Genomic DNA, 13,988 nt, shown 5'->3' with positions numbered 1-13,988 from the left:
CCCACATTTCTAGAGCGGATCACTACAATCATCATTTTGCTGAACTACCTCCCTTGCCCCCTACCCAGTAATAGCAAACCTTTCTTTTTTTTTTTTCTTTCTTTCCTTTTTTTTAAGTAAAACTCACCACCCCGAAATTGAGCAGCATGCTCTACCAAGTGAGCAAGCCAGGCGCCCCAAACCTTATCTTCTTTAACTTATTCTCTCCCACACCCTTCATACCTAATTTGAAGGTGCATAAAAGCCAAAAGGACAGAGAATTAAGAGGGTTTCGGATTTATAAAAAGGAGAGTGATTTGATTTGTCCCGACACTCCGAAGTGGATTCCCTTCTTACTACTTCCTTTTTATTAAGTCCTTTCCCTCGCTGTGTTTGTGCTTTGGCTGTTTGTTTGGACAAATACTCTCGCAGATGTTAGAATTGTTGTCTTTCCTTAAATACTGTGTATACACACTCAAATGACAACTCAGGAAATGCTGTCAACAGGACAGAATGCACATTTGACTGTCTCACCACCAGGTGGCACCTGCACTTATTTTCAGCAAGAAAATTGCCTTCAGGTTTGTCTTGAAACTTCTATTTTACTTTCGTTTCTGAGGGAAAAACGTTGATATCATCTTCTTTTGGCTGAAATGAACTCTGTGTACCAACACCATTTGGCCTGGGATCGTTCATTTGTATGAATGATAATAATTTGATAATAATTGGAACTGTTATGCATAACTACACACTGCTTGGCAGGTGTTTAGTTTGTCCCCCTTGATCGGTTTGCCTAATTTGTTTTTAATCTGATGAATCATGAGAGCCTTTCTTTCATGGTGTTTCTCTGTCTCTCTCATGAAAAAATAAGTATTTACATTCTTTTAGATCACTGTAGCTAAGTATATTTTCCAAAGACTGCCACAATCATATCCCTCCTCCCACATGCTGTTCTACAAAGTAATTTTGCCCCTGCCCCATCAATAGGTAGAATCAAATTCCCCTTCCCTTGAATCTGGGTGGGCCTGTGATTCACAAGCAACCAACAGAATGTAATACTGCATGAAGCCATCCTGTATAATTTCTGAGGCTACACAGCCTTACCTTTCTGCACTGGAAGATTTTCCCTGGAGCTCTGAGCCACGAAGTAAGTAGTTGGACTGTCTAAAGCTGCCATGTTCTGAGGAAGTTCAAAGCAGCTTGCTGAGAGAAGCCCAGACACTACCTGAAGAAAAGTGCCCACCATCACTCACTGATCCAGTCCCACTCTGTTTCGCCTTCGACTATCACTGGACTACTCCTGCCTGAGAGACCACAGCCACAAATGCCCTGATCCACGAATACAGAGACTTAAAAATTATTGTTATTATAAGTCATTAAGTTTAGGGTAATTTTATTTTAGAATAGATGACTGGATCATTTTATTTTGTAATTTAATAACTTAATCTGAAAAAAAAATAACTTTTAATCTGAAGAGACTGTGAATTAATTTAATAAATCAGTACTTTGGGCATATATCCATATACTTATTCTGCCAAGTTTCTTTCTCATCTTTATGATTTTAATGTTATATTTTGATGGACTTAAGTTGACCCACTGCACTCATTATTATTTAATCAATACTGAATATTCTGTGCAGTTATAACAGACTGATTAAACTGAGCTCCTTTAATAATTCAGTTTCCTCCCGAGAGAGTTCCGTCCTCACAGGGCAGATCAGAGTAATGTATAGTAGTTAAGAAAACCGTAACAAAAATCCACAGGCTCTTTCCCAACTTTACCTACTCAGGGCATGTATCCTAAATTTCATTCCTAATTGAAATCATGCTTTCGTTTGATATATATGAGGTGCTACCTCATATACTCGTAAGTATGAACCTCAATCATAATAGGAGAGCTCTGCATTTCTAATCTGAGTAATAAGCCCTTGGCATTTATGTTTTCACTCAGATGGTTTTCTCCCAAAGAAATCATTCCAATTTGACTTACGAGAAAACTAAAGCTCAGAAAAAAAAATGGTTTGGTATCACAGAGGGAGTTTCTGACAGAGCTAAGGCTAGAATACCAATCTGAATTCAAGACATTTTATACTCTGGTATACAATCAGTAACTCATTTCAAATGCTAGCACACTGTTAATCAATACTTCTGTAATGGCTCTTGTAAATAAATATGAGATTTAAATAAATTGATTATATGCAACTAATGAGAAGGTTCCTGTTGGGAGAGGTTGAAGATCTAGGAGAGAGGAAAAATTCTGAGAAGGAAATAGAGAAGGGGATCTGGAGAGGGATAAACCTGAAACAGTAAGAGGAATACTGCCTCCTTTGTAATAGGAGGAAAGGGTGAAGGCAGATAAGCTATTTTCTCTGTCAGGAAGGTGGTAGGCTGAGAGAGAGCCTGTGGTGGTATCTAAGTATCTTAAGAGCAGAGAAAGGAAATCTGAAATACCTAAATGAGGAGTGCCATGAGAGCTGACTAAGGATACAAAAGAACTTCCTGGTAGCATTGGGGATCAAGCTGTGGTTGGAAAGCAAGAATTTATAGTGGCAAACGGCCCAGGTGTTTTTCTCCATTTAGCATTTAGCAGCCCAGGAGTAAATGGTAGCCAAAATTAGCCCGGAGTTAGTGTTTTGCCACGCTTGAGTGATGTATAGACCAGGGGCAAGTTAACCGAAGATAATGAGAGTTGCTAATATCTTTATGAGCCTAGTTGAGTCTTGTTTTTACCAGTTTTTTAATTTTTTACTGTTTTTTTTTAATTCCAGTATAGTTAACTTACAGTGTTCTATTAGTTTCAGGTGTACAGTACAGTGATTCATGAGCATAGTCGAGTCTTAACATTATCTTGAAATGGAACTTTCATGAGTTGGCCATTCCTTAGGTAGAAGAGTACTTCATACAACCTCGTAATTATTTATAATCAGTGTATTAGTTATCTATTGCTACATAACAAATTACATAAAACTGGGTTCTTAAAACAGTAATAATCATTTATTATCTCACACCATTTATATGGGTTAGCAAACCGGGCATTGCAATATCCCTGGCTTAGTTGGGTAGCAGTGGCTGAGAATCTCTCATGAGGTTACATTCAATAGCATGGCTAGTGCTACAGTCATTTGAATACTTGACTGGGAATGGAAGATAAGCTTCCCAGATGGCAAGTTGATGGTGACTGATGGCAGGAGGGCTCAGTTCTTAACCACGTGGGTCTCTCTATAGGACTGTTTGTATGTTCTCATGACCTGACAGATGGCTTTCCTCAGACCAAGTGACATAAGAGAGCAGCCCTAAAGCTGCAATGTCTTTTATGTCCTAGCCTCAGAAATCACACACCATCGTTTCTGCAATACCCCATTAGTTACACATGTCACCACGTATAATGTAGGAGTAGACTATACAAGGACATAAATACCAGGAGGTGAGGATCATTAGGAGCCATATTGGAGGCTGGCTTACCACAAGTGAGTAATAGTACATGGATTCCTATAGTATTAACACTAAAGATGTTATAAATAATCCTGTGTTAATAAAAACTTTTAAAAAAATAACTGAAAAAAATGCTGTGTTATAAATAGTATGAAAATAACATAAAAAATACCTATCCAAGCCATTACCTAATGGTCAATTACCTACTTATCTAATATGTTCCTCCTTCTCTTTTCAATTCATTGAATCTGATTTTGAGAAGTACTTGACCTTACAACAGATTTGTGAAGTTCTATTTAGGAAATACCAAATCCTCAAGCAATAAAGAAATCCTTAAATTGTGATTCACCTTACTATGTTTTATAGTGTATCCTAAGTAGTATTTGGAGAAACTGATTGACTAATCCTGCCTTCATAATATTAAAACTGGCATCAAAATGATTACTATAAAAAGAAAGGCCAATAGGCCATATATCTTTTGTCTTATTCATTCATTTATTTATTTATTTGACAGAGAGAGACACAGCAAGAGAGGGAACACAAGCAGGGGGAGTGAGAGAGGGAAAAGAGGCTTCCCGCAGAGCAAGGAGCGCAATGCGGGGCTCTATTCCAGGACCCTGGGATCATGACCTGAGCTGAAGGCAGACACTTAACAACTGAGCCACCCAGGCGCCCCTCTATCTTTCGTTTTAAAAGCAGCCCATGGGACACCTGAGTGGCTCAGTTGGTTAAGCGACTGCCTTCGGCTCAGGTCATGATCCCAGGGTCCTGGGATCGAGTCCCACATCGGGCTCCCGGCTCAGCGGAGAGCCTGCTTCTCCCTCTGACCCTCTCCTCTCTCATGCTGTTTCTCTATCGCTCGCTCTCTAATAAATAAATAAATAAAATCTTTAAAAAAAATAAAAATAAATAAATAAATAAAAGCAGCCCATGCAGGGGCGCCTGAGTGACTCAGTCAGTTCAGTGACCAACTCTTGGTTTTGGCTTAGGTCATGATCTCAGCTGGGATCAAGCTCCACGTCAGGCTCTGTGTTCACTGTGGAGTCTACTGGAGATTATCTCCCTCTGTTCTTCCCCTGCTCATACTCTCTCTCTAACATAAAAATAAGGGGTGCCTGGGTGGCTCAGTTGTTAAGAATCTGCCTTTGGCTCAGGTCATGATCCCAGGGTCCTGGGATCGAGCCCCGCATCGGGCTCCCTGCTCAGTGGAGAGCCTGCTTCTCTGTCTCCAGCAACCTCTGCTTCTGTTCCCTCTCTCACTGTCTCTGTCAAATAAATAAAAAATAAAAATGAAAAAAAATAAAATAAAAATAAAATCTTTTTAAAAAAGCAGCCCATGCAAATTAATACAAATAAAAAACAAGAAATAAAATTAAATAAATAAAAAGAGCACAGGCTATTCTTTTTTTTTTTTTTTTTTAAGTAATCTCTACACCCAGTGTGGGGCTCAAACTCACAACCTGGGGATCAAGAGTAGCATGCTTTACCAAATGAGCCAGCCAGGCACCCCTGCAACTCTTGAGAAGAAAGATAAAATCATTTAAGGTTTGGCAATACCTTTATAGCCAAGCCTCCCAAGTAAAAATAACTGTGCAACTGATGTTCCTCTTCTTTCTCTGCTCCATCCCCAATCCAGATAACCTTCAAATAATTTGAAGTTGAAAGGAATATCTTGTGATATTGTTGTTTGGTGTTCTGCTGATACAGATACCCATATGCCCAAAGGAATGGGCAAATTTTGCAAATCAAAACATTCAGCATCTAGGGGCTCCTGGGTGGCTCAGTTGTTTAAGTGTCTGCCTTTGGCTTAGGTGGTGATCTCAGGGTCTTAGGATCGAGCCCATGTGCCACCGCCCCTCCCCCTGATCAGTGGGTAGTCTGCTTCTCCCTCTCCCTCTGCCCCTACCCCCCATGCTCTCTCTCTCTCAAGTAAATAAATCTTTTTTAAAAATTCAGCATCTACCATTTTATTAAGAACTTTGCATGTTGAAAGATGTTTTTGGATGTATAAAAACAAAATTAAAATTATTATACTAAAATATGCCAAGTGCTGGGGTGCCTTGCTGGCTCAGTTGGAGGAGCATGAGACTCTCGATGTCAGGGTTGTGAGTTTGAGCCCATATTGGGCATAGAGTTTAATTTAAAAATTTAAACAAACAGATTAAATAAACAAATAAATAATAAAATATGCCAAATTCTGGATTAAGTATTTTAGTTTAGTTAGATATCCCATCTAATTCATGTAATATTCCTGGCATAGATATTATACACGTTTTTTGAATGAAGAAAATAAGAATAAATAATTTGCCTAAGGTCCCACATTAAATGGCAGAGCTTGAATTTGAACCCCAAGCCAGACTCTGTCAGTCTGTCAAATTGCCCAGATGCATTATTCTCATTTACTTCTCATGACAGCCTCATTTCTGAGGCTTGGAAAGATGAAGCAACAACTTGACAGAGGTCGGACAGCAGTGAGGGATTGTGCACGTCCCTCTCTACATCCCACATGTCTTGCTACAAACATAGAAAAATAGCATGTATTATAAACACCAAATTAAGAAGAGGAACCAAACAGACAACTGAAATAGGCAGTGAGTGCCCTGGACACTTGACCAGGACCCAATAGAACTATAGGAAATCAGGGTTCAAACATATCACAAAGGCTGAATCAACAATATCTAGCTTCATGGAAGCACAATGTAACAAAAATACTTTGTCAAATGCCAAGAAAAGAACCAATCTTGATCCAAATGCTTCTGCTCTCATTGGAAAGCTGGAAAGCTGCTGTGGGCTGCCTAGGCAAGGGCAAGGAGGAGAGAGAAAAAAGTTTAGAGGATGCTTTATCAGGCAGGAAAGTGGTTACACGTAAGACGGCTGTGTGCAGAAGGACTGTAATTTGAAAAGGAATACGTTTGGCAATATCTCACACTTGTGAAGTCTGCTCAAAGGGATACCCTGGAATCAGAAGTTTACTAGGGACAAATCTCTGGCCGGATATAGCACTTCAAACTAGTGCTTTTTTGTGTCCTTTGCTTTCTTTATCCCATCTTTCTTTAAATATTCTTTGTTGCCAAAAAAAAAAAAATTAACATAATAGAGTCATTGTAAGGATTCTTTCAAGCAGCTAGATATTTTGTAAAATAGCAATTCCAGAAAATGAAGCAAATTCTCCTAAAACCCATACACCCTAAAATTCAAGGCAGAGCACAGGTCTTCCCTCAAGTGCCTTGCTAAATCAAAAGAGCTTTTTGTGAGTCTAGGACATCCTGTCATACCAAAACACAAGGAAGCTGACAAAGAACACTAGGGTTATGTCAAAATGAATGAGGAGCCAAACTGGCTTCCACCAGCCAAAGATGGAACAGTTTGAGCATGAAATTGAATGAGTTCAATAGATAGAGATACATCACATATGTTAAAATTGAGTAATTTCAATAGAGAGAGATATATCACATACATTAAAAAATTTTTAACTAATTAATTACCTTTGAAAGATGCTAGAGAACCAACGCATTCTGAAAACTGGTAGGAAATGGAAAGAATCGGGCATTTATGTGCCTTTCCTGCACAAAGTTTATATCAGGGTCACCAATTATTTGATGAAGGAAAGCTTTTCTGTATAGAAATATATGAGCTAATTGATAAAGAAACAAGAGAATTAAAAATTGCCATTTTGCAGCCCTTAATGAAGTAATGAAGCTAGACTAAGATCAGCAACTAATGTGTAGGTTAATGTGATGGTTAATTTTATGTGTCACCTTGACTGGACTAAAGGATGCCCAGAGAGCTAGTAAACATTATTTCTGGGCGTGTCTGTAAGGGTGTTTCTGGAAGAGATTAGCATGGGAATCAGCAGACAGAGTAAAGAAGACTGCCCTCACCAAAGCAAGTGGGCATCATCCAGTCTGTTGAGGGTCTTAATAAAACAAAAATGTGTAGGTAGGGCAAGTCTGCTTTTTTGCTCGAGGTAGGACATCCATCTTCTCTTGCCCTCAGACTTTGGTGCTTTTAGTTCTCAGACCTTCAGACTTGAACTGGGACTTAAATCATTGGCCCTCCAATTCTTGGGCCTTTCAACTGGGACTTACATCATCTGCTCCCCTAGTTCTCAGGCTTTTGGACTCAGACTGAATTATATCACCAACTTTCCTAGTTCTCTGGCTTGCAGATGGCAGATCATGGGATTTCTAGGCCTCCTTAATCTCATGAGCCATTCCTATAATAAATCTCTCTCTCTCTCTCTCTCTCTCTCTCTCTCTCTCTCTCTCTATCATCTATCTATCTATCATCTATCTTTCTATTGGTGCTATTTCTCTGGAGAACCTTGACCATACAGCTACCACAACCATTCATTAAGTGAAAAGCTGAAGAGGAATTTTAAAATGGATGAATCAGGCAAAGAACACCTGAACTCAGACCAACTTTAATACCACAGTAAGAGACAACTAGTTATTATGGGCAAACTAATATGATGCAATAGGAAATACAAAACACCACCTAAACTGACCAAAACATCAAAATGGAATCTCATCACACCTCTAGACCTCCAGTTTACAGAAAATATGGAGGTTAAAGAATTTAAAATAATACCATGTGGATACAATCAACAACAACCAAAAGTTAGGGGGAAATGACCTAGCTTCAACAAATAAATTACAAGGGGGAAAAAAGAGAAGTGGAATCCAAAGGAGTTTAAGAGACATATCAATTGAATGCAATTGGGGGCCTTGTTTTGATGTTGATTCAAACATTTATGTGGGAGCACCTGGGTGGCTCAGTTGGTTAAGCATCTGCCTTTAGCTCAGGTCATGATCCCAGGGTCCTGGGATCGAGCCCCGCATCTGGCTCCCTGCTCAGTGAGGAGCCTGCTTCTCCCTCTCCCTTTACCCCTGCCCCCCTTATGTGCTTTCTCTGTGTCTCTCTCTCAAATAAATTAATAAAATCTTTTTAAAAGATTTATGTGACAAAAATTCTTAAGGAAATATTAGCAAACCAAATCCAGCAATATATAAAGGGAATTATACACCATGACCAACTGGGGTTTATCTCAGAAATGAAAGACTAGTTTAACATTGCAATCTATTAATGCAATACACCATATTTGTAGAACAAAGTAGAATAAACCATTTATAGGATAATGGAGAATAAATCATATGATCGATAAATGCAGAAAAAGCATTTTACAAAATCCAATGCCCATTCATTTTTTTTAATTCTCAAAAAACTAAGAACAAAAGGGAACTTCCTCAATCTGAAAAGGCCATATGTTTTATGTTCCATAAACATACAGCTGACATCATACTTAATGATGAAGACTGAATGTTTTCCCCCCAACATCAGGAACAAGGCAATAATGTCCATTCAGACTATTTCTGTTTAGTAAATAATTAATACTAAATAAATAATATTTAGTAAATAATTTACTAGTAAATAGTAAATATTGAAGGTTCTAGCCAGTGCAGCCAGCAATAAAAAGAAATTCGAGGTGTATAGTTTAAAGAAAAGAACAACTGTCTTTTTTCATAGATAATGTGATCTCATATGCAAAAAATCCTATGGAAGCTACCCAAAAAACTACCAGAACTAAGTGAGTTTAGCAAGGTTACAAGATCAATATACAAAAATGGACTGTATTTCTATATACTAGCAACAAACAATACTAAAGTGAAATAAAGAAAGCAATACCATCTACAATATTGTCAAAAACAATAACATAGGGGCGCCTGGGTGGCTCAGTCGTTAAGCGTCTGCCTTCGGCTCAGGTCATGATCTCAGGGTCCTGGGATCGAGCCCCGCATCGGGCTCCCCGCTCCGTGGGAAGCCTGCTTCTCCTTCTCCCCCTCCCCCTCCCCCTGCTTGTGTTCCCTCTCTCGCTGTGTCTCTCTCTGTCAAATAATAAATACATATAATCTTTTAAAAAATAAATAAATAAATAACATAGGGGCGCCTGGTTGGCTCAGTCAATTGAGCGTCATGATCTCCAAGTCCTGGGATCAAGCCCCGAGTAGAGCTCCCTGCTCAGTGGGGAGTCTGCTTCTTCCTCTCCCTCCGCCCCTTCCTTCTGCTTGTGCTCACTCTCTCTCTCTCAAATAAATATTTTTAAAAAACACAACAACAGGGGCGCCTGCGTGGCTCAGACGGTTAGGTGTCTGCCTTCAGCTGGGGTCATGATCCCAGGGTCCTGGGATGGAGCCCCACATCTGGATCCCTGCCGGGAGCCTGCTTCTCCCTCTGCCTCTGCCTCCTCCCTCTCTCTCTCTCTCTGTCTCTCATGAATAAATAAAATCTTAAAAAAAAAAAAATAACATAGCCAGGAATAATTTCAACAAAAGTATTTTAAGTTCTGTACACTGAAAACTATAAAACAGCTGAGAGAAATCAAGGAAAACAAATATACCATGTTCCTGGGTTAAAATATTGTTATGATTGCACATCTCTCCAAATTGATCTACAGATACAGGGGTGCCCGGGTGGCTCAGTTGGTTAAGCAGAGGAAGAGAGAATCTGAAGCAGACTCCAACTGAGTGCGGGGTTCACCGAGGGGCTCGATCCACTACCCCAAGACCACGACATGAGCTGAAAACAGAGTCAAACACTTAACCAACTGTGCCATCCAGGCGCCCCTCGGTTTGGATTTCTTTAGTTTTATAGTAAGTTTTCAAATCAAGTAGTGTAAGTCTTCTTACTTTTTCTTTTCTTTTTTTCTAAGTAAGCTCTACACCCAACATGGGGCTTGAACTCAGGACCCTGAGATCAAAAATCACATGTTCTACCAACTGACCCAGCCAAGTTGTTTTTCTTATTTCGTTTTTCTTCCTCAAAATTGTTTTGTATTATTTTGGCTTTCATGCTTCCACATAGATTTTAGGATAAGTTTGTCAATTTCTACAAATCCCTATGATTTTGTTAGGGATTAAATTTTATCTATAGATCATTTTTTAAAAAGATTTTATTTATTTATTTGAGAGACAGAGATCGAGAAAGCAAGCGGGGGGGGGGGGCGCGGGCAGAGGGAGAAGGTGAGGCAGAGTATCTGAAGCAGACTCTGCCGCCAAGTGTGGAGCCCAATGTGAGGCTCAATCTCACAACTCTAAGATTATGACCTGAGCTGAAACCGAGTTGGACACTGAATCAATTGAGCCACTCAGGTGCCCTGGGTCTTTAATTTTTAATTATTAAAACTTGATGATGGTCACACTGAGGGTCTGTATACTCCCTTTTTACTAAATTTTGTATATATTTGAAATTTCCAAAATAAAAATTTTTACACAAAATTTTTACAATGACTTTTTTTTTGGTGTTTTTGTGATGGTCCTACAGTTGGTTATCCCAAAACATCATAATCAGTTTCAGTCATCAGCCATTCTGTACCTGGCTTACTGAGGATGCATAACACTTTGTAGTTCTTACTTGTTTGTGTGACAGAGGGAGCACAACAACCATATAAGTAGCTCCCAACATTATATACAAGCCAACATTATCATGAGTTTATAAACAGTTTTTTTTTTAAGATTTATTTTATTCATTCATTTATTATTTTGAGAGATAGAGCGCGGGCCTGGGGGGACAGATGAAGAGGGAGAGAGAATTTTTTTTTTTTTAAAGATTTTATTTATTTATTTGACAGAGAGGGTGAGAGAGCACAACCAGGGGGAACGTTAGAGGGAGAGGGAGAAGCAGGCTCCCTGCCGAGCAGGGAGCCCAATGCAAGGCTTGATCCCAGGATGTTGGGATCATGACCTGAGCCGAAGGCTGACACTTACCATCTGAGCCACCCAGGCGCCCCCCCCCTTTTTTTTTAAAGATTTTATTTATTTATTTGAGACAGAGAGAATGAGATACAGAGAGCATGAAAGGGAGGAGGGTCAGAGGGAGAAGCAGACTCCCCGCCGAGCAGGGAGCCCGATGCGGGACTCAATCCCGGGTCTCCAGGATCATGACCTGAGCCGAAGGCAGTCGCTTAACCAACTGAGCCACCCAGGCGCCCCCCCCCCCCTTTTTTAAAGATTTTATTTATTTGACAGAGAGGGCTCAAGCAGGGTGAGCTGCAGGTAGAGTGAGAGGGAGAAGCAGGCTCCCTGCTGAGCAGGGAGCCCAATGCAGCACTCGATCCCAGGACCTTGGGATCATGACCTGAGCTGAAGGCAGACGCTTAACCCACTGAGCCACCCAGGTGCCCCGGAGAGAGAGAATCTTAAGCAGGTTCCATGCCCAGCACAGAGCCCAATGCAGGGCTTGATCTCACAACCCACGATCATGACCTGAGGCGAAATCAAGAGTCCGACACTTAACCGACTGAGCCACCCAGGCACCCCTAAGATTTTACTTTTTAAAGTAATCCCTACTCCCAATATGGGGCTGAAACGCATGACCCCAAGATCAAGAGTCACATGCTCTACAGACTGAGTCAGCCAGACACCCCCTCAGTTTTCTTTTGGTGAAATTCATCTAGAAACTAGCCTGAAGCTTAGGACTAGGCAAATGGGCTGTAATTTCACTGGCTCTGTACTAAAGTCAATTAGCTAACATGAGAGATAAAGCATGTTAAAATATCAGTTTGGAATGAATAAAAATCGGCATCACATGGTTTAATTAAGTTCTACAGGGGCGCCTGGGTGGCTCAGTCGTTAAGCGTCTGCCTTCGGCTCAGGTCATGATCCCAGGATCCTGAGATCGAGCCCCACATTGGGCTCCCTGCTCGGCGGGAAGCCTGCTTCTCCTTCTCCCACTCCCCCTGCTTGTGTTCCCTCTCTCACTCTGTCAAAAAATAAATAAAATCTTAAAAAAAAAAAAAAAGTACAATTTGAAGAATATTTAAAACAATTCAAAAGCAAAAAAAAAAAAAGCCATCATTCATTCAGGTTTTGAAATTCAACTTCAAATTTCATTTGTTTCCTACTCCCAATTTATCCTTCTAAATGAGGGGTCAGCAAACTTTCCCATAAAGGAATAATTAGTAAATAATTTATGTCTTGCTGGTCTATTGTCAAAACTTCTCAGCTCTGCCACTGTATTACAAAAGCAGCCACAGATGGGGCACCTGGGTGGCTCAGTTGTTAAGCTCTGCCTTCAGCTCAGGTCATGGTCCCAGGGTCCTGGGATCAAGCCCTGCATCGGGCTCTCTGCTTGGCGGGAAGCCTGCTTCTCCTTCTCCCACTCTCCCTGCTTGTGTTCCCCCTCTCGCTGTCTTTGTCAAATAAATAAATAAAATCTTTTTTAAAGTTAGGATTTTAAATTACAGATATACAAATATTACTATTTTGAGAAAAACAAAAGTACAGAGGGGCAGATTTCAGAAAGCACAGCCAGGAAAATACGAGATCCAGTCATGATAAAGATTTACTACTTACCATTCCTCTACTTCACAAATATTGTGCTAAGAAAATAAAGCAGTAAACACAGTTGGTTTTAAAGTAATGACTTTATTAATAAATATACATCCATATGATGATGTAGATACAAATCATGAACACTACTCCATTCCCATACACATAATTGCACACGAGTAGCTGAAGTTCATGGACATAAAAACATACACAGTATCTATTCAGACTTTTTACAGCAGAGGACAGCGTGCTTGTATTAGTTAATTGGTAATTATTTTCTCTGTAATTATCTGTGGAAAAAGGAAACCGTGAAACTTAAAGAATCAAAGTGGTCTGATTACTATAAATCACACACTTGATTTACTATAGCATTAAAATTTCCAAAAATTAAATACACTGTATGTGAGAGTACAGATTTACCTACTTTGGAGGAGGGGGAGGGAAAAGCAAAGGAAAGATTTAGATACATCCTAGAGTTTAATAGCATATAGGTAAGCCATAATAAAAACAAAAATATAATAGCATCTAAATATTTTATGTCCAAGGAAAAAAATGTTTTTAACTGTTGTGAATTTTTATATCATAAAGGGATCATAAAATTTCACTGCATATCAGAGACAATGACCGACAAGAGCAGCAGGTATCGCCAACATCCCCTGAATTATTTTTTTAAAGCTTCTTAGAATATAAAGGAGAAGGTTTTTTTTTCTTTAGCCCATACACTGGTTTTTCTTACACTGGCTGGATCACCTTTAACCTAATAAATGGATCCAGATAATTGTTTTTTCCTCCTTAACTCAAAGAAACTCTATTACATCATGAAAATATACATGTAAATTCACACAAACATCAGTTTGGAATGAAGATTACTTTTATTACTTTAACAGATGTTTTCTTTAAAAAGTAAATAAAAAATATAAAGAATATTTTAGTCTAATTGAACACTGATTTTTAAAAATGTCCCCAAATATTAAAAATTAATCAGATACTTATTTTCTTCCAATACATTATGCCAGTATTTTTTTAATATCCAGTGCAAAACTCCAAAGATAGTATCAAAATCATCCCATACTAAAGATTAGTTATGCAAGGTTATATCTGTCAAAAAATGAAAATTTCATCTGTATTAGCTGCTTATTTGTTAATATGATAATAAATAAGGCATGTTAAAATAGTTTTCAAAGAAAAAAAGTAAAGCCAACTTACTTGAATAGCAGATCATTTTCTGACCAACAGTTTTAATATAGAATAG

The sequence above is a fragment of the Mirounga angustirostris genome, unplaced genomic scaffold, assembly GCF_029215605.1.
Source record: "Mirounga angustirostris isolate CCGP_5_RB_7025 unplaced genomic scaffold, mMirAng1.0.hap1 SCAF_7, whole genome shotgun sequence".
NCBI lineage: Eukaryota > Metazoa > Chordata > Mammalia > Carnivora > Phocidae > Mirounga > Mirounga angustirostris.
This window is presented reverse-complemented; position numbering follows the sequence as displayed.